Here is a 23,876-nt window from a genome sequence, read left to right as displayed (position 1 = left end):
GCTGAGGGCACACCTTTGACTACGCCATTAGTTTCTATTTTGGAACTGACTGTTTCGGCTCCGAGTCCCACTTTTGCACCAAGCGTTGTACCGACTTCACTGGATTTGACCCCTTTACTTCTGGTCTCGAAACTAGAGACTTCGGTGCTGGCAGACCTTGCACCACAGACCCGATACTCCCCCTCTGTAGATCCATTTCTGGGCCAGACGTATAGCCCCTTCATTGAACGTTCTGACTCCCCATCCGGAGTATGCACTAGATCCACCAAGAGCCTTTCTGAACATGATGTGGTGCATCTTAAAGACCAGCTGTTAGCCAGGGGGACAAGACCCATCCACTTGCAGGACTTAGGTTGCCTTATCCACAAACTCCATCTTACACTCCTCCTTCGACCATCTCTGGTCCGAAGCCTTCTGCTCCGACATCCTTCATAGAACCCATCATCCTGGCGCCTATGGTGCATCTCACTGCGGCTTTGAGTTTGTTCCTTTGGTCTTCGGTTTCTGCTGAACCGGTCCTTCCTCAGTCTGGGGATTGGGGGATGGATGCGTCGGCCCAGGGTACAGAGCCAACTCTATCCTTGGTTCCATCCTCAGTGCCGATAGCTGAGTCCGCGCTGATCCTGCTTGAGGCTCTATCTGTGTGCGGGGGGGGGGGGGTTGTCAGAGTGGGGTGTGACCCCAGTCCCAAGATTGTCTTTCTCTGTTCCGGGCTCCCATCGCTCTTTGGGCGGGCCTGCCTTCCACGCGATGGAGAGGGCTCTTGCTTCTGGCAGCACTCCTTCGATGTCGGAACCCCAGTTTTCAACCCCTGAGCTACAGCTGTCACAGACCACCTCCCCCGGGACGCCAGGCAGAGAAGCCGCAGGACACTCCTGTTCAGGGTACCCACTCTTCCGTGCCATCCTCCGAGAACCCCATTGAGGAGCCACCTCGAAAGAAGACGTGCAAGAGGAAACAAATGGACTCACCCGAGGAGTCCTTAATGGAAGACACGGATTACAGTGATGGTGAAGGGTCCCCACGGTCACCTGCTGATGATGTCCTCTTCGGAGACATCCTGGAAATATTAAAGCAGAGCGGTGACTGGAAGCCCTCCAACCCTTCGTCTGAAGATTCTGTGTCCCTGTAAGCTTTTTGCACCGGCCTTCTACCTTTTGGGTGACCCTGCCTGCAGACGAGCTCATCGTGCAGCTCGCTTTAAGAACCCTGATTCCATTGAGGTGATCCCCTGGAGACCAGACAAAATTCTTTCCCCTCCCAAGGAGAGCCCACATTGGTCCAAAGGGTTTACAGTTGGTGCTATGATGGTGACTGCCACGAAAAAGGACTTGGCTGAGGAAAGTCCTGCTGCCCTCCCTCCCAGCAGGGAGTCCCGGGTGGTGTACAGACCTGGGAAGCGTGTTTTTGCATGAGTGACCTTTGCCATACGGTCCCTGAATTATTTGGCACATTTTATGAGGCACCAGAGAGACTTGATATCCAAACTTTCCGGGACACTCTGAGGATAGCTGTCTGACGAGGCCAGGGACAAAGTGGCCTTGCAACTCGCAACCCTGGAATCAATATTTGACTTGTCCATGAGGTTGCTGTCACATGCTCTCAAAGAGGTGGCTAGAGCAGCGGGTTCAGGCATTGTTATGAGGCGTCATGCCTGGATGCACATTTGTGACCTTGTGGACCCCTTCAAGTCTTCCTTTCTGAATGCTCCCATCGAAGCTTCGTCCCTTTTTGGCTCTAAAATGAAGGACACGTTAGCCAGGTGCGAGCAAGACAGAAAGACCCTGTCTGCCATGGGCCTACGGTTTTCCAACCCTCAACCTACCTTCTCCAGGAATCAGAGGAGTTTATAGATGTGGCATAAGAAATCTCAGGGTCCCTTCTGTGCCGCACGTGGTGATGATACTTCCAGAGGCAGAGGGGGGGTAACAATTCCGGAAGACTCCCCTATAGAGGCAGAGGGGGTCCTCGTAATCCGTGCTCCAGGGATTCCTTCTGTGGACAGCCTTATCAGCTCTCCTGAGGAGCAGTCCGATTGCTTACCTCTGGAAGGAGTCGGGGGTCATTTCTCTCTGCACCAAGTTGCCTGGCAATCCATCACCACCGATCGTTGGGTGCAGAGCATTATCACCAGAGGTTACACCATTCCCCTTTCTTGTCAGCCAAATTTCCCAAGAAAACTTCCCGATCCATCCAGCCAAAGGCAAGAAGCAGCTTCAGAGATTATAAAGCTACCTCAAAAAAGATTCATCCAGCCAGTCCCACCAGACCAGCGCAAATCCGGATTTATTAGATTCTTTTTGGTGCCAAAAAAGACAGGGGACTGGAGGCCCATTTTGGATCTCAGCAGCTTCAACAAGTCTGTCACCCATACCGAATTCTGGATGGTCACGGTTCAGTCCATTCTCCCCTTTTTAAGAGAAGGTGATTGGAGGTACTCTATAGATCTCCAGGATGCGTATTATCACATTAAGATGGACAAACGCTCGAGGAGTCTGCTTCTCTTCTGGCTAGGAGTCGGTCATTATCAATTCCGTGCTCTGCCGTTCGGTCTCTCTACAGCCCCCAGAGTGGTCACGAAATACATGGCAGTGATAACAGCTCACTTGAGACTAAAATGATTCCGGATGTTTCCATATCTGGATGACTGGCTCCTTACCACCCCCACCGAGCATCTTCTGGTAACAGCATTGCATTATACTCTCTCTCGCAAAATTGTTGGGAATAACAATACATTGGGAGAAATCAAACCTTATCCCTACACAACAAGTTAATTGGAGCAGTATTCACTACTCAGTCCTGTCTGGTATCACTCTCAATTCACAGACTCCATCGATTGAGGCTTCAACTTCAGGTGATATTCTCACAAACAACAGATGTTTTGTTGCCCATATCACACCTTCTTTCTTGCTGTTTGGGGTTTGGAGCCGATCCTCCGCTCCGACTCTGCTGTATACTATAGCTTGAGAGCTTTAACTGGCTTGAGGCTGGACCCTATCACAGCATGCCCAGCGGTGGTTACCCAGATCTTGTTTGCCGCTTGCAGAGTCGTGATTGCAGATACTGGCTCAGGCTAAGTGTTTATTTCTATTTGTTATTTTTTTAAGCAAATATTCTTATTTATCATTCTAACTTGTTATTAATACCTGTTCTTCATTCTTATACCTTCCCTATCCAGTCCTAGTGACTTGCGTTTGTTTAAGACTAACCGTTTTTCTGTCTGGCATTTTTCCCTCTTCTAGACCCATTTAACTTAGGGGGTTCTTTGCTTTTTCTTGCCTTCTTTAACTTTTAAGGAGTTACTGTTTAAGTTAGAGGCTCTCCTTAGGTGGGGAGTTTGCCGTTTAACTTAAAGGCTCTCCCCCTCCTTCTCTGCTTCACTGTCTGTTAAAAAAAAAAAAAAAAAAAAAAAAAAAAAAAAAGATATTTTTGTCTGTTATTGGATAGTTATCTTGTCAGTAGTGTTTTTTTTCTTTTTGTCTAGCATTACATAGTGCTGTTCGACATTATGTTCAAAGATACTGCCAAGGAATCGAAACCTTCGAGTTTCAAAAAGCGCGATTTGTGCTGTCAAAAGATGTCCCTTACGGATGGACACACGAGTTGCGTTAATTGTTTAGGACCTGTTCACATGCAGGATTCGTGTTCTATCTGCCATGCTTTTAGTTCACGAGTCCTGCAGGAGAGAAGAAACAAATTAATCTTGAGAGGTTTATTGAAGGGCCCCTTTGATGCTGTTATGGAGGGGACTCAGCCAGCAAAAAAACTGGAAAAACCCAAGCTTTCATCCTCTTCGGCTCCGAGTTCGGACCCGTCTAAAGGGCAAGCTACCAGCTAAGTCGGACCCAACTGTCTGTTCTGACAAGACACTATCACCTATGGCTCCATCTGTGTTTTCGGAGCCAGTAAGGTCCCACAAGCATTTCAGGTCTCTTGCCTTGGAACCGGTGCGGTCTGCTCCACAGTCACCTTTACTGCAATCTGTGGCAGGCAGTCACCGGTCTTCAACCCATTCCTCTTGGTCATCCAGGAGCCTCTCAGATGATGTGAAGAGGGTAGTGAAGAGGCTTCTTAGGACACCAGCATTAGCAAAAATACTTTCGGGGACCATCTCAGACGGAAATGATGCCGACAGCCCAAACAGCAATTGCCTCGAGTCCTTCGACTACAGAGTATATGGAAGTTGTAGTGGTGGAACTGTCTGTTCCGGTAACCTCCGGTCTTTCGGTTCTGACTACCACTCTGATCTTCTCGATACCCCCTTCTATCGAGTGATCTGGGAGCAGACGCTCCCTTGTCGGCTCTGAGGGGGGGAGTGGCATCGGACCATTGTCTGACCCTACTCTCCCTCTTGGAGCTTCATTGCAGGTCAGCTTGGCTCCTACATTGGCCTCAGAGCCATCACCCTCAGTTCGGAGGAAGTCGACTGCTTCTTTGGAGCCAAAGACTATTTCGGGTCGGGACCATGATGCCTTCAAGGTGATGAGGAGCATGTTGTCTGCTGAGACAGCTCCACCCTCAGCTCCATTGGTTCCTTTGCCTTCGGTGCTGGTGTCCGTCTCTGAACCTACCCTTTGTCCCAAGCGTAGGGAACCCATGCTCCAGGACACCCCATTGGGAGATTCCACCTCTTCTGAAATCTCCCTTGAGCATTCCTCGGAAAAGGTCCCTTGGAAGAGTACTGCTCAGCTTGGCCGCAATCATGTTGGAGCTCTCCGAGATGTGCGTTGCTATTAGAAAGTGGTTGGAAGCTTCTACCCACTGCCAAATTCTTATGGTTTCTTGACATAGGGGATAGGACTTGGTTTTTCCTTGCTTGTTGATATACCAGACCACTGACATATTGTCTGATTGACTTGCAGTTGTCCCGGAAGGGAGAGCCAAATTGAAGGCCTGCAACGCTAACAGGACAGCTCTCAGTTCCAGAACACAGATATGCAGGTGGGCCTCTGAGGTGGACCATGTACCTTGGACAGTCTTTTCCTGGAAACCTGATCAGAGAAGCATTCATGGTCACAATGGCTGTGGGCTGAGCAGATTGAAATGGATGACTCCAAAGTTCTATGTCTGGCCTCATCCACCAAAGCAAGTCTTGTTTGCAGGAGTTAGTTATTCAAATCTGGTAACAAAGGGGGTGATAGTTTGGGAACTACTGACACAGAAGGAGCCATTGCAGAATCCACATGTGTAGCTTTACTAGAGGCACTATTTGGGATTGATGCTACCATAGAACCTAGGGCCTGAAGAACTTCCTTTGCAGAAAAAAGAAGTTATGTACTCACCATAATGTTCCATTGTTTAGAGTCCTTGATCACACCTTCCTTCTTGCTGTTTGTCATTCGGAGCCGATCCTCGGCTCCGAATCGGCCGTATACTATAGCTTGAGAGCTTTTACTGGCTCGAGGCTAGACCCTATTCCAGGATGCCCAGCGGTGGTTACCCAGATCTCGTTTGTGTTAACCTAGAACTAGACCATACAAAGAGAAGACAGATGCTCTCCTTTACATATCAGATGACACCTACATATACAGGTTTAACTCCTCCACAAGAGTAATAGGAGTAGACAGAGGCTAACCATATGGTATGGTATAAAGGAAACCCAGCCAGTATAACCAATAAAAACAAGGGATTCCTCTCAATCCTCCAAGAAGGGGGAAGAAGGGTGGGATGTAAGAAGGAAGGTGAGATCAAGGACAACAAACATGGAACATTATGGTGAGTACATAACTTCTTTATGTTATGTTGTCCATATCTCACCTTCATTTTTGCTGTTTGGGACAGCATCCCCAGCACCTGATTCTTCGGTGGCTCAATTGAAAAAAAAATTTTCAGGACCGTGGAACTAAAGGATGCCCTGTTCCGGGAGGCCACATCTACTTTCTAATGAGTGATAAAGGTATGAGGATTAGCCCATCATATAGCTGCTGCACAGATCGAATCCAAAGGCAATAGAGGTAGCCAAGGCCCTTGTTGAGTTCCCTTTAATTTTCCCTGGAAGTTTTTGTTTATGCAATTCATAGACATGTTTTATAGTGTCTGAAAGCCACTTTGATAAAGTCACCTTTGAGACTACACAACCTTTTTTATTGTCCGCAAAGGATATGAACAATTGGTCAGATTTTCTGAAGTCCTTGGTCCTATGTAAATAGAAACATAACTGTCTATGACTGTCCAATTGATGAAGCTAATACTCTGCCTTGTTGCCATGATTGGTGAAGAACACAGGAAGCTCTATGGATTAATTCAAATTGTAGTCAGAACATACCTTCGGTAAGAAAGAGGGGTTGGTTCCGAGAGAAACACGATCTTTATGGAAAACCAAGTACGGGGGACAAATAGATAAGGCCTGTAATTCTGAAACCCTTCTAGCTGAGGTAACTGCAACCAAGGAAAGGGCCTTCCAAGTCATAAATTTGAGCGGACAAGAAGCAGATGGTTCAAAGGGAGAAAGAATCAGAGCGTCTAAAACTAAATTTAGATTCCAGGGGGAGAGGTTCTCTTATTGGAGGTCTTAAGAGGATAGTACCTCTTAGGAATGCCTTGCATAACTTATGGGACATGGTATTGGAATCCATTTCTCCCATATGGAAATTACAAATGGCAGCTAACTGAACTTGGATAATAGCTGCAGCTGCTCCTTGGTCAAGGGTTTCAGCAAGAAGTTCAAGAATCTTTAAAATGAGAGCAGTTAAGGGATCAGCCTGATTTTTGTTTGCCCAACAAGAGAACCTCTTCCATTTACTAGCATAAAGTTTCCTAGTAATGGACTTATGGGAGGAAATCAAAATGTGTTGAACTGCCGGAGAAATATCGGGAAGCCTGGCTAAGACCGGAAGTGGAGAAACCAAGCTGTGAGATTTAGAGTTTGAATGGAAGGATGGGGAACCCCCGACTGATGCATCAAAAGATCTGATGCTGGGTCCAGGATCCAAGGCTCTCCCTGCAGGTGAAGCCAAAGGAATGGGAACCATTTCTGACGAGGCCAGTAAGGGGCAATGAGGATTAGCTTGCAACCCAATGACTGTGTTTTCTAAAGAACCTTCGGGATCAGGGGAAATGGTGGAAAGGCGTAAAGCAGTCCTGGGGGCCAATCATGAACAAGTGCATCCCTGAGTGACTGTCCCGGTGGTGGGACTAGGGCAAAGTAGCTGCTGCACTTGTTGTCGAGAGGGGTGGTAAACAGATTGCAGCATGGCTGGCCCCATTTGCGAAAATTTAAGTCTACAACTGCCTGCTTTAGGGACCACTCGTAGGGCATCAGGATAGCCCGAATGAGCTTGTCCACTATCAGGTTGGATTTCCCCAGGATGTGCGTTGCAAGCAGAAAGCGTTGTGAAGACATCGCCCATTGCCAAACTCGTAGAGCCTCTCGACACGGGGTAAGATCTGGTTCCACCCTGTTTGTTGATGTACCATACTACCGACATATTGTCCATCTGAATTGCTACAGTCCCTGTAGGAAGAGAGTCCTGAAGTGCTTGCAATGCAAGAAGCACTGCTCTAATCTCCAGGACATTGATGTGCAAGTGGTACTCGTGTTCCTGCCAAGTCCCTTGAACAGTCTGTCCCAGATAATGCCCCCCACACCCTATCTGGGAAGTGCCCATGGTCACTGTGGCTACAGGTTGGGGGGGGGGTAGAAACAGCCTACCTATTGTTACCATAGTGGAGTGAAGCCACCACTCCAGATCCTTTTTTGCAGGATTCCATGATCAAAATCTGATGTGACATGGGTAAATCCTGGAATGACCACTGTGCAAATAGGAGCCACTATAGAATTCTCATATGGAAGCCAGCCATCAGGACCAGAGTGATTGCCACCGTAGAACCCAGGACCTTGAGGACAAATCTTGTTTGAATGCCCTTTTGTGTGAACAGCATGACAACTTGGCGACGGATCGTTAATACTCTTTCTTTAGGCAGCTTTGCTATCATGGCCCTTGTGTTTAAATCTGCCCCTATAAAGGTAATAGAGTGACAAAGCAATAAGGCAGATTTTTCGTAGTTTATGGTGATCCCAAGTTGAGAACAAGAGCGAATTGTGGATTCCCTTGCCCTGATTAGTTGATGCTCTGTGGTGGCAGTAAGGAGCCAGTCATTTAGACATGGAAACACCCGGAATCCTTGACACCTCAGGTGAGCCACAACTACTGCCATGTATTTGGTGAACACCCTGGGGGCTGTGGTGAGACCAAAGGGCAGAGCTCTAAACTGATAATGACTGGCTCCCAGCCGGAAGTGTAAACATCTCCTTGGTCGTCTGTCCATTTTTATGTGGTAGTACGCATCTTGGAAATCGATAGAGCAGATCCAGTTGTCCTGTCCCAGAAAGGGTAGTATGGACTGCAGTGTTATCATCCGGAGGTGGTGTCAGCAATCTTCAGCCACTGGGGCCAGCCCTGCTGTGATGTTTTCGCCTCCACATCAAACACCAAGTGCAGCAGATATTTCGCCCTATTTCCCTGGAGGGGGAGTCACCGATGGACGCTTTGATCCACAATTGGCCCACAGGACTTCTTTACGTTTATCCTCCCATCCCTCTGATCCCACAATTTCGAAAGAAAGCTCTTTGGTTCAGATGCAAGTTGATCTTCATAGCCCCATTCTGTCCTCGACAAGTTTGGTTCCTCTTCTTTCGGCCTCACTTAGTATACCCCCGTTGATTCTGGACCCTCTACCAGATCTAATTACTCACCTCCAAGGGTTGAGTCACCCAAATCTGTCCAGTCTCAAGCTGACAGCTTGTTTTTTCCACTTCCGCTAGTAGCCAGTCAAGCTAATCTCTCCTTGCGTGTTCGAGACATCATTCTGGCCTCTCATAAACCATCCCCCAGAAGATTATGTCAGGATCAATGGAAAAAATTCTCCATCTGGTCCAAGGATAACATGCTAGACCCTTATTCGGCTCCAGGTACTGCATTGCTTCAATACCTGGCTAAGTTTTTTGATAATGGAGCCTCTGCCTCTACTGTACGAGTACATCTAGCGGCATTTTCCAATTTCTACAGTGGTATAGATGTTACCCCTCTTATCTCGCTACACATTTGCAAGGCTTTCCTGAAGGGAACTTCTCATATCAGGCCTCCTGTCAGGCAGCCCGTGGAACCATGGAACTTTAGGCTAGTCCTTCAGTCTTTGACTTAGAAACCTTTTGAACCTGCTGCAAAGTGTGACCTAAAGTTTTTGTCTTGGAAATGCTTGTTCTTTGTAGCCATCACGTCTGCCAGAAGAGTCTCGGAGCTGCAAGCATTGTGTATCAAGAGGCCCTGTCTGGTCTTTCATAAAGACAGAGTATCACTTCGGATGAGTCCATCCTTTCTCCCCAAAGTTGTTTCTGAATTCTCCATAAACCAGACCATTGACCTACCAGTGTTCTTTCCCAATTTTGCCAATAGAAGAGAGTACTGCCTTCACTCTTTAGACATACATAGACAATTGAGATTTTATCTAGACAGGACCAAACCTGTCTGTAATTCTGAACAGCTTTTCATCTCCTTTTTTGGGCCCAGAATGGGAGAGGCTGTTTCCAAGGTTACATTATCAAAATGGCTACGGGACTGCATACGTTTCATCTATTCACTCAGTAATGAACCTATGCCAAAGGTTAAAGCTCACTCCACTAGATCTATGACAACATTTATAACTTTCCACTCCAGGGCTTCCATGGATGATATCTGCACAGCAGCTTCTTAGGCTAAGCCACATACCTTTATCAGTCATTACAAATTGGACTTGGTCTCCAGAGGGAGAGCTGCCTTTGGCTCAGTGGTACTCAAGAATGTTCTTCCATAAGGGCTGCCTATGGACCTCAAGGTATCTTGGGATTCTGTCCCGTCAGTTATGAATGGAAAGAAGATTAACAACATCAGATAAAGAAGTCATGTCTTACCATCTGTGTTGTTCATCTTCTTTCATTTATCACTTCCCACCCTCCTTCCCCCTCCAAAGCCTCTTGGGGGATGCTTTAAGTATAAGTGGTGCCCTAGGGTAGTTGCGCAGAAGTGGCCTCGGCCTTACTTCCTTTTCTTTAGCAAACTCAGTCTGACGTAACAGAGAGAAGGGCATTCTGGGTAGAGACTTAGCTCGAAAGTTTTTTTTGGCTGGCACGAGCTTGATAAAAGACAGACTCTAACCCATCAGTGATGAATAAAAGAAGTTGAACAACACGGATGGAACATTGTGGTAAAACATAACTTCTTTTTTTACCTGTTTACTGTATTTAGTGTGTGTGTGTGTGTGTGTATATATATATATATATATATATATATATATATATATATATATATATATATATAGCATGTTATACTGGTAAGATGTCTAAGGATCCTAAAGAAACGAAACCTTCGGGTTTCAAAAAATGTGACAAATGCAGCCAGAAAATGTCATTAACTGATGGACACATCAGCTGTGTGTATTATTTGGGTGCTGTCCACCTTCAGGAGTCTTATTTCTTCTGTGATGCCTTTAGTTCCAGGGTACTGATGGAAAGAAGGAACAAACTCATAGTCAGGGGTTTGTTAAAAAAAACATTTTCTGAGGCTTTGGAAGAGAATCAGAGTACCTCAAAAACTACTGAGAAATCTCCATCCTCCAGATCAGAAAAGTCAAGTAACAGGACATCTTCTGCTGTTTCAATGTCGGAGCCGGTAAAAAAACAGGCTAAGGACGGACTCCTCTTCGGACCTGAAGACTTCCGGACCTGAGAAATTTACCTTTTCGTTTCCGGTTGTGATCTCGGGACTGACAAGAGTTTCAGTTTCGGAGCCATTCCCCAGTATTGGAACCAGTCTCCCCAGTCTTGCATTGCTCGCTGTTACAATCTGTGAGGTTTCCAACCCCATCCTCTCGATCCTTCAGAAGCCTTTTGGACGATGATGTGGAGCGAGTGGTGGAGAGACTTTTACGGAAGCCGACACTGGCCAAGATACTGTTGACTCTGACTCAGAGGGATTCGGAGCTGACCAACAACACTTCCCCATTCTTCGATTCCTGCGACCCATTCTGGGGCTTTGGAGCTGGAGTGCTTGAACCCGATTGTAGTGGAATTGTCAATGCCGAGACCTGCTCCAGGATTGTCGGGCCTGACTACCTCTCTCCGACCTATTCAGCTCCATTATAGTTCAAGGGGTCTAGGAGCCGACGCTCTCCCGTCGGGTCCAGGGAGGAGAGTCAGGCTGGACAGTTGTCTGACCCAAATTTACCTCTCAGGGCTTTGTTGTGGGTGAGATAAGGGCCATCATCGGCCTCTGAGCCCACTGGCTTGGTTCGTGGTTGTTTCTGGTTCCTCTGAGCCAGAAGCCGCTTTGGATTAGGGACGAGGGGCTTTCGAGGTGATGAGTGTGCTGTCATCTCAGACTGCTCCGCTGTCAGGTCCTAGTAATCTTCCCCCCAAAAGCACCAGTGTCCATCTCGGTACCATCGCTTCCACCTAGGGGTGGAGACCCGAAACCCCAAGACGTCTCATTGGGTGAAACGATCTCTTCCAAAACCTCATCGGAGTACCCCTCCGAGGAGCATGTCCGACATGGACCTCGATGAGTCAAAAGGGTCCCCACAGGCACCCTCTGAGGATGTCTCCTTTGCAGACATCCTAGTGATCCTCAAACAAAGAGGTGGCTGGAAGTCCGTCAACTCTTCTGAGGATGAGTCTGTGCACCTGGAGACTTTTGGGTCTCGCCCTTCCACCTCTTGGGTGTCTCCACCTTTAGACCAGCTCACGAACGTAGTCTGTTGGAAGGCATGTGTCTCTCCAGATTCAGTGGAACCTGTTCCTAGGAGGCCAAATAAATTTATTACTGCACCCTCAGATAGTGAGTTTCTCATAAAAGGTGTCCCTGTAGATAATATGGTGGTGGCGGCGGCAGCCACCAAAAAGAAATTGTTTGAGACTTCATCTGTCCATCCACCGAATAAAGAGTCTCGGATGATGGACAGATATGGAAAGCATATGTTTTTGTGAGCTTCCTTTACCCTTAGGTCACTGAAATACCTGACCCATTTCACTAGGCTTCAGAAGGATCTCCTGAAAGAGCTATGAGATATACCCTCCAAGGTTCTACAGCTGCTGGGGTTTTGGAGAAGGTGTCCTCCTAGCTCTCTACCTTAAACTCTGTGGTAAACTCCTCTGTGCGACTTATCTCTTACGCAGACTATGGTGAGAGCAGGGCAGCAGGTACAGGAATTTCCTTAAGGAGGCATTCCTGGATGCACTTATATGACTTTGCAGAACCCTTCAAGTCTTCCTTTATTAACGCCCCTTTTGACAGCTCATCCTTGTTGGGCCAAAAGTGAAAGACACTCTAACCAGGTGCAAGCAAGAAGGAAAGACACTTTCTGCCATTGGAGTCAGTTTCTCCCTCCCTACAAGGCCTTATCCCAAAGGCCAGAAGAGGGGGTGGGGATGTGGTTCTATAAGTCCCAGAAAGTTTTTTCCCAGACTTATGTGGTGATTCTTCCCCCAGGGGCAGAGGGGGAATTAACAGTAGGAGACACTGACCACTCGGCGGGGGGTCTGCAAAACCAGAGCGACAGGGATTCCTTCCTTGGTAGGCTCTTTCAGCACTCCTGAAAGGAGGCCCGTCTGTTCACATTTGGAGGCAGTCGGGGGTCGCTTGTCATTGTACCCAAACACCTGTCTAAAAATATGAGACAAATGGGTACAAGCGATCATATCCAGAGGTTACTACATACCGTTTTCCTCTCCCCCTTTAGAAAAACAAATCAGTCCCAGATGTTCCACCCAGTCAAAGAGACCATGCAACCCTAGAAGTACAAAAGTTGCTAGAAGAAAATGTCATCCAAGATGTCTCCGCAGACCAAATTGGATCCGGAACTTGAGCTTCTTTTTAGTTCCAGAAAAGACAGGGGACTGGAGACCCATTCTGGATCTCGGCAGATTAAACAAGTCTATCAAGAAGTCAAAGTTCTGGATGGTGGCACTCCAGTTGATACTCCGCTTTCTGGGGAAAGACAATTGAATGCGCTTGATAGATCTCCAGGATGCGTACTACCACATAAAGATGGACAGAGGATCCAGGAGTCATTTATGCTTTTGGCTGGGAGCCAGTCACTACCAGTTTTGAGCTCTGCCCTTTGGTCTCACTACAGCCCCCAGAGTGTTCACCAAATGCATGGCAGTAATTACGATTCAATTGAGGTGTCTAGTATTCCGGGTGTTTCTGTACTTAGATGACTGGCTCCTAACCTCCATCACCGAGCATCTACTAACAAGAACAAGAGACACCACCATTCATCTTTGCTATCAGCTAGGCATTACGATAAACTTCGAAAAATCTGCCTTGTTGCCATCACAGCATATTGTCTTCATAGGAGCAGAGTTAAATACAAGACAAATGTTGGCCATACTTCCTCCCGAGAGGGTTCAAACCTTACGTTATCAAGTCAAAAACCTCTTAACAAAGAAAAAAGTGCAAGTGAAGGATGTTTTGAAAGTTTTAGGTATTATGGCAGCAGCAATAACCTTGGTACCCTTGGCTCGTCTTCACATGAGGATTCTCCTCTGGCTACTTTTCACCCAATGGTCCATGCAGGAGCTGCCCATGTCTCACAAGATTATCATAACAGACTCCTGCAAGAGGGATCTGCACTAGAGGCTTCACACTGGATTTAGGCAGACCATTCATTTTTACACAACCAACAGCTACAGTGACCACAGATGCTTCTCAGATGGGGTGGGGGGGCATTATCTGGGGAAAAAGGTCCAAGGCATTTGGCAGGAATACGAGAACCACTTGCATGTCAATGTCCTAGAGATGACAGCAGTACTTTTGGTGTTGCAGGCATTCCAGAACTCCCTTCCAGTAGGAACAGTTGCAATCCAGACAGACGAAATGTCAGTGGTGTGGTATATAAAGAAACAAGGAGGAACCAAGTCTTATTCCCTATGTTGAGAGGCCCAAAGAGTATGGCAAGGGACACTTTCTTCCCAGTGTTTTCTGATAGCAATGCACATCCCGGGGAAATCCAGCGTGATAGCAGACAAACTCAGCAGAGCTATTCTAATGCCTCACGAGTGGTCCCTAAAACAGAAAGTTGCGGAGCAGATTTTCTGCAAGTGGGGCCAGCCTTGCTGCGACCTCTTTGCAACGTCTTTAAATGCCAAATGCAGCAGCTACTTTGCCCTAATCCCACCTCTGGGGGAGTCACCGAAGGATGCACTTGTACACAATTGGCTCTCTGGTCTTCTCTATGCCTTTCCACCCTTTCACTTGATTCCCAAAGTCCTTCAGAAAGCGAGCACGTTGAGGATCAGTTTGATACTCATCTCCCCATACTGGCCTCATCAGATTTAGGTTCATAGGTTCATACTAGGCTTTCTGCCCTGGGGCATTTATAAGCCTAGCCCGATTGTGTTTGGCTTACACCACCCCTTGATTTGAGTATATTGTGCCCTTTTTAAAGTTTAGTTTACTGTGCCTCTGTCTAATAGTGACACGGAAGTAATCCCCAGAACAAACATACGATCCCCCATCCACTCATCAAGATTCTTCTTGAAGAGAGTCAGTGAGGTGCTCTGCCTAACATGAATTGGAATTCTATTCCAGAGCGAAGGGAGCCTCTGGGTTATGAATCTGTCCCTCCAGCATGTTCTATTTATTTCTGTGCTGAGGTTCAAGTCCCTCGAATGCGTGGCTCTAAGGGATTTAGATTTACTGAGGTGGAGCATGTCCATTAATTTTGGGTTGGACATAGCTTTATATGTCAGGCATAGATCACCTCGAAGTAGGCGGTATGCAACTGAGTAGAGCTGGAGTTTTTTTTAACCGAGCAGCATATGGCATCTGTTTGAGTCCCTTGATCCTCCTGGTGAGGTACTTTTGGGGTCTTTCTAATTGCTGCCGGTGTCGGGTAAGGTACATCCCAAAGGGGGCGTTGTATTCTATGATGGGTCTGATGAGGGATGAATAAAGGGGCATGATTACCTCTCTTGATCTAGATGTGAATCCTTTCATGATGAGGTGGGCTATGTAGAAGGTCTTTCTAACCACTTTGGCAATGTGGTTGTCAAAGGCGAGATTGCTATCAACTTGGGTCCCCAGATCCCTAATTACTTTCTCTGTACGTAATGGGTTACCACCTATGTGGTAATTTGTGGGCGCATTGTTTTTGCCAAATGGTATGACTATACACTTTTTGGCATTTAGCTTCAGACCATGGCGCTGGCACCAGTTATCCGTCTCTGCGAGACCTTTTTGAAGGATGTTTGTGTCAGCTGGAGAGTTGATTATGGCGCCCAGTTTGCAGTCATCTGCGAACTTGGTGAGCCATAGTCCTCCCACGTTGGCCTGTACCTCAGAAAAGTAAATACCGAACAAGAGAGGTCCCAGGACAGAACCTTGTGGGATGCCACTTGTGACCGGTTTCGAGTCTAACATGGCTCCAGCAACTCTGACTCTGTGGGTTCTGTCTTTGAGCCAGTTTGCTACCCATCTTGTGACATAGGGGTTTATATTTAGGCTGGATAGCTCATCTATGATGCCCGAGTGGGGTATTGTGTCAAATGCCTTTGTTTGCGAGGTCCAGATAGGCTGTGTGGACTACCTTCCCTTCATCTATGGCCTTGGTGACTGTTTTGAAGAAGTCGACCAGGTTCAAAAGGCAGGATCTGCCCTTGACAAAGCCAAATTGGGTAGGATCTAGTGTCTGTAGGTCCCCAATGTCTTTGTTTATGAGTTCCATGATGATCCTCTCCATAGCCTTGCAGACTAGGCTAGTCAGGCTTATGGGGCGATAGTTTCCAGGGTCCGCAGAAGCGCCACCTTTGTGGAGTGGGACCACTGTTGCTGTACGCCATTCTTTTGGCACATATCCTGTAGTGAGGCTGAGATTGTACAGCAGTTTTACTTGAGGGATTAGTTCTTCTTGGAGTTCATATAGGACGCAACCCGGGACGCCATCTGGTCCCATGGAAGCAGTGTTTTTTGCTTTGGAGAGGGCGGCCTTCACCTGAGCATCAGAGATGTTTGGGAGGCTGCACTCTGCCGGGATAGATACTTGCTCTTTTGGGGGGGGGGGGGGAGTTTGCACTGAACCTGTCTGCCAGGATATTGGCGATGTCTGTGGGTTCAGTGTATTTTTTGTCGCTTAGAATCATCTCAGAACAAGTCTGGGAGTTGCATCCCAGGTTCCTAACATAACTGAAAAAAGCCTTATGATTGTCTTTAGTGTCCTGTGCAGTTTTTCTCTCGAAGCTGGCCTTGGAGGATTTTATGAGGGATCGTAATTTTTTGCTAGTACTGATCAGAGATGCCTTCCCTTTTAGGGATTTTGCTCTATCATGTAGTAGCTTCCTCCTTCTGTTGTACAATTTATTTATGGCTGGGGTCCACCAGACTTGGACGCCTTCCTTTGGATGACTGGGTCTTGATTTTGTTTGGGATAGCATGATCCATGCATTCCTGGAGATGTCCGTAGAATGCGTTTATATAGGATTCCGCAGTTTGGGCAGTAGTTTCCACTGGCCCTGGGGCCTTGAAGGATTCCACTTCGGTTTTGAGAAGTGTGAAGTTCGCTTTTGAGCAGTTTTTCACTGTGGTTTTCTGGGCTGGGGTGGGGTCGGGATGTGGATATCCAGTGAAATTAATTTATGGCCTTATCTTACCAATGAGGGATATACTTCTGGTATGGAGCATAGAGTCCCTATGTTGGTAATGATCAGGTCTAGTATGTTTTCCCCTCTTGTGGGAGTGGTGACTAGTTGTTCCATAGCATTTGAGTTTATAAATTCCAGGAACCTTTGTGCTAAGGTGCTGGGGCTTGAGTAATGCTCCCAGTCTATGTTTGGGTAGTTGAAGTCGCCCAATATAATGGTGTTCGGAGAGATCTTCATGTTCTCCAATGTTTTCGGGAAAGCCGAGTGGGATTCCTGCCTTTGAGAGGGTGGTCTGTAGGATGCTATAAACTGAAAAGCAGTCTTGCCCACTGTCAGTTGCACATGGATGGTCTCCGATACTTCGTGCAATGCCACTAACCTGGAGGTGTGGATATCCTTGATAAATATGGAAACTCCCCTTCCTTTTGTGGTTCGGTCCAGGTTTTGGGGCCAAAAAGCATGATATGAAGTATAACCTGGTAGTGCTGGGGTGCTCTCTGGAGCCTTGAACCAGGTTTCTGTCACTGCACAGATATCGATGTTCTCCATACTGAGGAGAGCTTCGAGTGCATGCATCTTGAGGTTAAGACTTCTGGCGTTTAGCAGCATTACCCTTAGTTTCTTGTTCCTTGTGCTGTCTCTGGAGGTGGGTTTGACTTTTGAGCCTTGCCTAAAAAAGGCACTATGGGGGTGGCAAGAGCCTTTGCCAATATCCGAAAGCCCAGGGGTAACAGGTGCAAGCAGTCCCTAGCGAAGCAACGTAGCTTGTCGAGCATGTCATCCCAGGCTGACAGACACTGGATCCCCTTTGAATGACACCAAAATTTTAGCCAATTGTTAAAATCAATCATTTTGTCTTTATACTGTGGCATCATTCTAGGTGAGGGTAAGATGCTGCTCAAGGTTAGGGTCATACCGGCCTGGGCTACATGATCAGAGAGCTCCTCTATGTCTCTTTTCATGTAGTCAAGGGAGGTACGTCTCAGGTCATTCACATCAGCATGTACAATGACTGAGTCATATTTGTATTTGTTTTGGAGTGACCTGAGTGCTTGCGTTATGTGGCGGATCCTAGTGCCCGACAGGCAGCTCACTGTGACCTTCTCTTTATTCAGCCTGGTGAGTGGGACGTCAGTGTGTCTGACAATAGAGTCACCTATTACAAGAGTATCAGGTGTGTTATTCAGCCTTAAGGACTGTGACTGCTTGGCACACTGACTTTGTGTGCTATGTGTTGTACGTGTTTTGTTTTGGGGTAGCGTTTGCTTGGATGTCTGCTTTGGAGGTCTCTGTTGCTTAGGTAGATTTTTGTTTAGAGCCTCCGAGTATGTTTTTGTGTTTTTATGTGTTTAGTTCGTTGTTGTGGTGGGACTATGTGATACTGGAATTGTGTTGTGTGAGGTTACCTTCTCCTCCTCACTGGTTACACCAGTTTTGAGATGAGAGAGCTCAGCCTCCGGTTTGGCTATATGGTTGCATCTCTCACATATATTTGAACCTGTTTGGAGGAGGAGGAGAGGGTTGTCCGTGTACATGAGACAGTTGTAACATTGCCTCAAAATTCCCAGATTCACCAGCTGGACTGGAGAGGAAACCATTGACTGACCTTTGGACATGCTAGAGTAATATAGGGAACTGAATTAAAACGGACTAATAGGGGACAAGGTAATCGTAGAGAGTATAAGAGTAAGTAGTGCTTATGGTTTATTAGTGCTAACTTGTAAAATTACTTATTTGGACCAGTGAGGGGCCTTAGAATGAGAATATGGTGTTTAGTTTGAGAGATAGAGCAGTTCTAAGGGAAAAAGTGAATAGTTTAAACCCAATTAGGCGGCGCTGCCCGATGTTGCGCTATGCGCAAAACCGCGCAAAAGAGGGTTTTAAGAGAGGGAGATTAATGAGTTAGTAATTGACCCAAAATGGCCAATAAAACTACAGTTTCAAGGCAGTAACCACTCCCACAGGGGCAGGCAGGCTGCTCAATGTTTATCACTGCCACTGATGAACACAGAGACTTCCCTTTAGCCCAAGCAAACAATGGCCTCCAAGAAACTTACAAACAGTTCAGAACAGCAAGTCTGTAATTGAACTTTTTTAAATCTCAGAAAAGTGGGGAAAAAAGCAAGATATTTTTGTTTTTTTTAAGGAAAGCAGAGGTTCACAAGTATCAACAAGTTAGAATAGTGCAGTAAATGACCCCACACTTGAGTGCTAGGCCAGAGACAGATAAAATGCAAGTTTTAAGAAAAAAAACGATTTTAAAAATAAGTGCAGGCAGGAAATTCAGTAATCAGCTCTAGGTTGTGTTCTAAATACAGTTACCAACACAGAAATCAAATTTAACAAGCCAGAAAATGCTCAAAAGTAGGCGGCAATGCAGAAAAACTTAAATAATCTGAAGCAAAATACTTAAAATCTCAAAAGTGGCTCCTTTCTTCTCTCAGCGTTTTCTCCTCTTGGTGGGTGCTTCACCAACAGCCAACAAGTCCAAAAAGATGCCAAAACCACGAGGCAATCGGGTTTTAAGAGAGGGAGATCAAGGAGTTAGGAATTGACCCAAAATGGCCAATAAAACTACAGTTTCAAGGCAGTAACCACTCCCACAGGGGCAGGCAGGCTGCTCAATGTTTATCACTGCCACTAATGAACACAGAGACTTCCCTTTAGCCCAAGCAAACAATGGCCTCCAAGAAACTTACAAACAGTTCAGAACAGCAAATCTGTAACTGAACTTTTTTAAATCTCAGAAAAGTGGGAAAAAAGCAAGATTTTTTTGTTTTCTATGGCCCCATCTCCAAGAGGAGCAGTGGATTCTGAACCCAGTTCAGACCTCCTGACTCGTCCATCAGGGACACTCCATCCGTCTATTCAAACCCTCAAACTGACAGCTTGGCTGCACCACTTCCACACCTAACCAGGCTTCCAGATATTTTCCCTGCAGTGAAACATATTTTGATTTCGTCCCATAAGGCTTCAACCAGGAAACTGTATGGTAGGAAATGGAAAAGGTTCTCCCATTGGGCGCTCAACAATCACATTGATCCTTTCATTGCCCCTGTAACAACCGTATTAGACTTTCTAGCGAAACTTTTTGATGAAGGTGCAGCAGTGGCTACCATTAGAGTTCTATTGGCTGCTATATCAAATGATCATATCCGCGGTGGTTGTGCTGCGGTAGCGCTGTCGCCTCACAGTAAGACGCTGTCCGGTTCGAGACTCAGCTAGACCGTCTTCTGCGTGGAGACATGCTTGAATGGGCGTACCTTCATTGAAGGGTGTGCGTTAGGGCTGGCATCTCAGCACGTAAACATCAACTGCCAATCATTAGCGGACCGGAGTTCCACTATAGCGATCCCTAACCGGGAAAAGCCGAAAGACACAACAACATCAAATTATCATATTGGAGAAATGGGATTAAAAATCATGTCCCACAAGCTTTGCAAAGCCTTTTTTAAAGGTGTTTTTGTGCTAAGGCCTCTAGTGAAAGAACCACCAGCTCCTTGGGACCTTAACTTTGCATTGTTCACCTTGATCCTTCCTCTCTTTGAACCTGCATCATCTTGTGAACTAAAGTTTCTAAAGTGGAAAACAACCTTCACGTCTGCTAGACAGGTGTCAGAACTCCAAGCTTTGTCAATATGTCCCCCTTACTTGATTTTCCACAAAGATAGAGTATCCCTGAGAACTAACCCTTCATTCCTCCCCAAGGTATGTTCTGAAGCAAATTTGAATCAATCCATTGACTTGCCTGTTTTTCCCAAAATATGGCAACAAGGCAGAGTACAGATTACACCAACTTGGACGTACACAGACAATTACATTTCTACCTTCACAGAACAAAGGAATTCAGGAAATCAGACCACAACTGTTTGTATCTTTTTCAGATAAAAAGAAGGGCACCCCAATATCTAAGGTCACGCTTTCCAAGTGGATTACTGAGTGTATAACCTTCACATACACATCTCAGAATAGAGAACTTCCAGGAAAGATAAAAAGCCATTCCACAAGAGCGATAGCAAACTCGTGTGCCTTTCAGGCAAGGCTACCCAAGGATTCAATTTGTGCTGCAGCAACATGGGTAAAGCCTCATACCTTTAGTACTCATTACAAAGTTGATTTGCCCTCCAGCAACAGGGCCTCCTTTGAATCCACTGTTCTGAAGAGTATTTTCCCTTGAGCCACCCAAGGAAGAGGGTGTTAGGGATGCTGTCCCAACCAACAACGAATGAAGGAGAGATAGGGCAACATAACATTAAGAAGTTATGTACTCACCATAACGTTCCATGTTTGTTGTCCATCTCGCCTTCATTCTTGCATCCCACCCACCTTCCTCCAGCCTTCGCTCCAGGAAGATCGAGAGGTTTATTGCTAACTGGACTTTATTTTTCTTTGAATCTCTTCCTTAGTTTTTTTTTCTTGGGACATGGTATTATGTCAATACTACTAGTTATAGTATTTGCAAACAAGATCTGGATAGTCTTCCCAGAGCATGATGGGATAGAGTATAGCCTCGAGCCGGTGGAAGCTCTTGAGCTTTTGTATAGGCAGAGTCAGAACCTATTCTCTGTTCCAAACCCAACCAGCAATGAATGAAGCCGAGATGGACAACAAACATGGAACGTTATGGTGAGTACATAACTTCTTATTTAGATGAGTAAAGAAGCATATTACATAGAAAGAAATAGAAATTCTGGTAAGAATACATACAGAATAGTGTTCAGGAGGAGGAGGAGTGAGGCTTAAGGGGAGGCAGGAATTTAGCAAATTATGTCAAGTTGGACTGGTGACAGCTATTAAAAAAAGATATGTAATGTGTATTGTATGTAAAAGGGGAAAAATGTTAAGATTTTTTTCTAATACTGTATGTTTGCATATGTCTTAAGTGATAATTTAATAAAGTTATTAAACAAAACATGAATAGGTTCCTACGTTAGCACTAGGCTAGCTGCCCTTGCAGGCCATTTTAGGGTGACATTGCTGTATTTAACTACTTTCTCTTTTATTTTAATTGTAGTTCCTCCTCTCATTGTGAGAACCTGGTTGTTTGCTTAGATTGGTTTTTCCCCTCCGCTTTTCAAGCATTTGGAGCTTTGCACCTTTTCTTAAAGTAGTCTTTCTCTTAACAAAGTTGTTTTTTGGCTGTGTGTGTGTTGTAGTTTTTTAGTGTGGCTGATAAGCCTGTAGGTTTTAAGAGATGCACCTCGTGCAGTCGGAAGATGTCCTGCCCCCCTTCCCATGGGGGCTTTGGCATTGGACAGCTCAGGGCCAGTATCATTCAGGGGCTTCAGCACAGCTTTGGGGTCTCTTCTTCCTTCTCAGGTGGCCCTGGCTGCTGGGGATGTGGGAGGGGCTTCATCCAGTCCGTCTGCTGGTAGAGAGGATCTTCTTCACTTTTGCAGTTACCTCTCCTTCTCAAGGTCCACCCCAGGCTTTGTTGGGATTGGGTGCTGAGGTCTCATCATCCATCCAGGGTCAGCCCTCTCGCGAATGCCTTCAGATGAGCACTGCCCCACTCGTGGTACCCATATCTTCTGAGTCCAACCCTGAGCCCACAGCAGAGGATCACCCTCAGAAGAGAATGTGTAAGGGGAGGCATTTGGACTCCCCCAGAGAGTCTCTCATTGAAGACACGGATTTTGAGGAGGGAGATTGCTGATTGATTGTATATCATTAGTCTCCAGCAAGTTAGGCCTATCCTTGCTAAAACCTTTTAAGAGCCCATTCAATTAGGTCCATGGCAGCTTCTTCAGATTTTCTATCTAGGGCTTCCATGGATGACATATGTGGCTGCAACTTGGGCCATTCCTTATACCTTTATTACTCATTACAAATTAGGTCTGGTCTCAAGTAGAAGAGCAGACTTTGTGCTCAGGAATATCCTTCTTTAGAGTCCACCTGGAATTGTAGGTGGCTGGGGACTCTGTCCCAACTGTTGAGGAATTAATGAAAATTGACATCATCAAAAAAGAAGTTATGTTCTCACCATAACACTCCATCTGTGTTGTCCATTTTCATAGTTCCTGAACTCTCCTCCCACCAACTCCCAACCTTTTTAACAACTGATTTCTGGAAGAACGAGAACTTGTAAGGACACCAGTGTTCCTTATGCTGAGCTCCAGATAATGGCTTCTTGTACCAGGGATATTATGGTAATATTTCTTACATTATGTAAACCAACAAACAAGATCTGAAGTTTGTTAGGGGTTGGTGTATTATGGGTAAAGGACCAGCTCCAGAGTTTTCTATTGGCCATCAACTGAAGTAATTGCCAATGGCCAAGTCATATCTGAGGGTTGGACAGATCCCAACGGTTGTGGAAGAATGAAAATGGACAACACAGATGGAATGTTATTGTAAGTAAGTATTTTTTTTTTTCTTGCAGAGTTTAGTTAGCTTGGGTTCCTATGAACCCGAGGACTTGGATAAAGATGTTGAAATGAAAGCCTTTGAATTAGTTTGCATCCCACGCTTCAAAATGTTTTTTCTTAGTGCTTTATCTCAATCACCATTCATGCTTCCTTTTCTATTTATAGGACAGAAATACATGTGGAAGGTGAGCCTCCCAGCCAGATAGTTCAGCAGTATAATCCTGCTCATAGTGATGCTGTCACTTCATTGGCCACCCTGACCTCTGACCTTAGTGTTTCAGGTGGAAAAGACAAGGTTAGTTGCAGCAAAGTGTGTTGTTTTGCCATCCCTCCTTTTTTGGTTTTGCAAAAAAAAATGCATTGCTGTGTGATACTATGTGATCTGATGTTTATTTTCATAGATTCAACCTTTGGTTTGTCAGATCCCTCTTTACCTTTGTCGAAGCTGTGGATCCGGGGCTGTGACTCCTGTCCTACCCAGAATTCCGCCCACTCCACCTAAGTGTCTCAGGTCTTATTTGCCACCCGAAGAATACAGATATGTATTTGAGGATTCAGCATAAGGGATAAGTGTTCAGCTGTTATAGCTTTTTTTGGCTGTTTCTTGGCAATTAGTTAGCCACCCTTTCTCCTCTCCTGTCATCAAAGTAGTAGATAAATTTATAGTCTTAATATAAGAGTTTTGTTATGCCTATAGTATTATTGGTAAGTAAAACTTCTGGTGTATATGTTGGTAGTTTAGGATTGAAAATTTCCTTTAAGTTTTAAGGTTTATTTAATTACTCTCCAAATAACTGTACTTTAAAAAGTTAAGTGTTTAAAAATAATTACTCTTTGTAGTTTTGTAGGTTACTGTTTGGATTCTACACGTTTTTTTGAATACAGTTGTAGTTATT

At 45.8% G+C, this 23,876-nt stretch overlaps 1 long non-coding RNA gene across 1 annotated transcript in view; it reads left to right on the top strand.

The window, feature by feature from the left end:
- Positions 1-23,277, top strand: part of LOC122790417 — a 351,773-nt gene extending 328,496 nt beyond the window's left edge. Inside the window, exon 3 of the long non-coding RNA XR_006363016.1 lies at positions 23,146-23,277. This is a non-coding gene — a long non-coding RNA (uncharacterized LOC122790417). The remainder of the gene's footprint in view (positions 1-23,145) is intronic.
- Positions 23,278-23,876: the final 599 nt, after the last annotated feature.

This window comes from Protopterus annectens, chromosome 16.part0, assembly GCF_019279795.1.
Source record: "Protopterus annectens isolate FY-2018-M chromosome 16.part0, PAN1.0, whole genome shotgun sequence".
NCBI classification, from domain to species: Eukaryota; Metazoa; Chordata; order Ceratodontiformes; family Protopteridae; genus Protopterus; species Protopterus annectens.
This window is presented reverse-complemented; position numbering and strand designations above follow the sequence as displayed.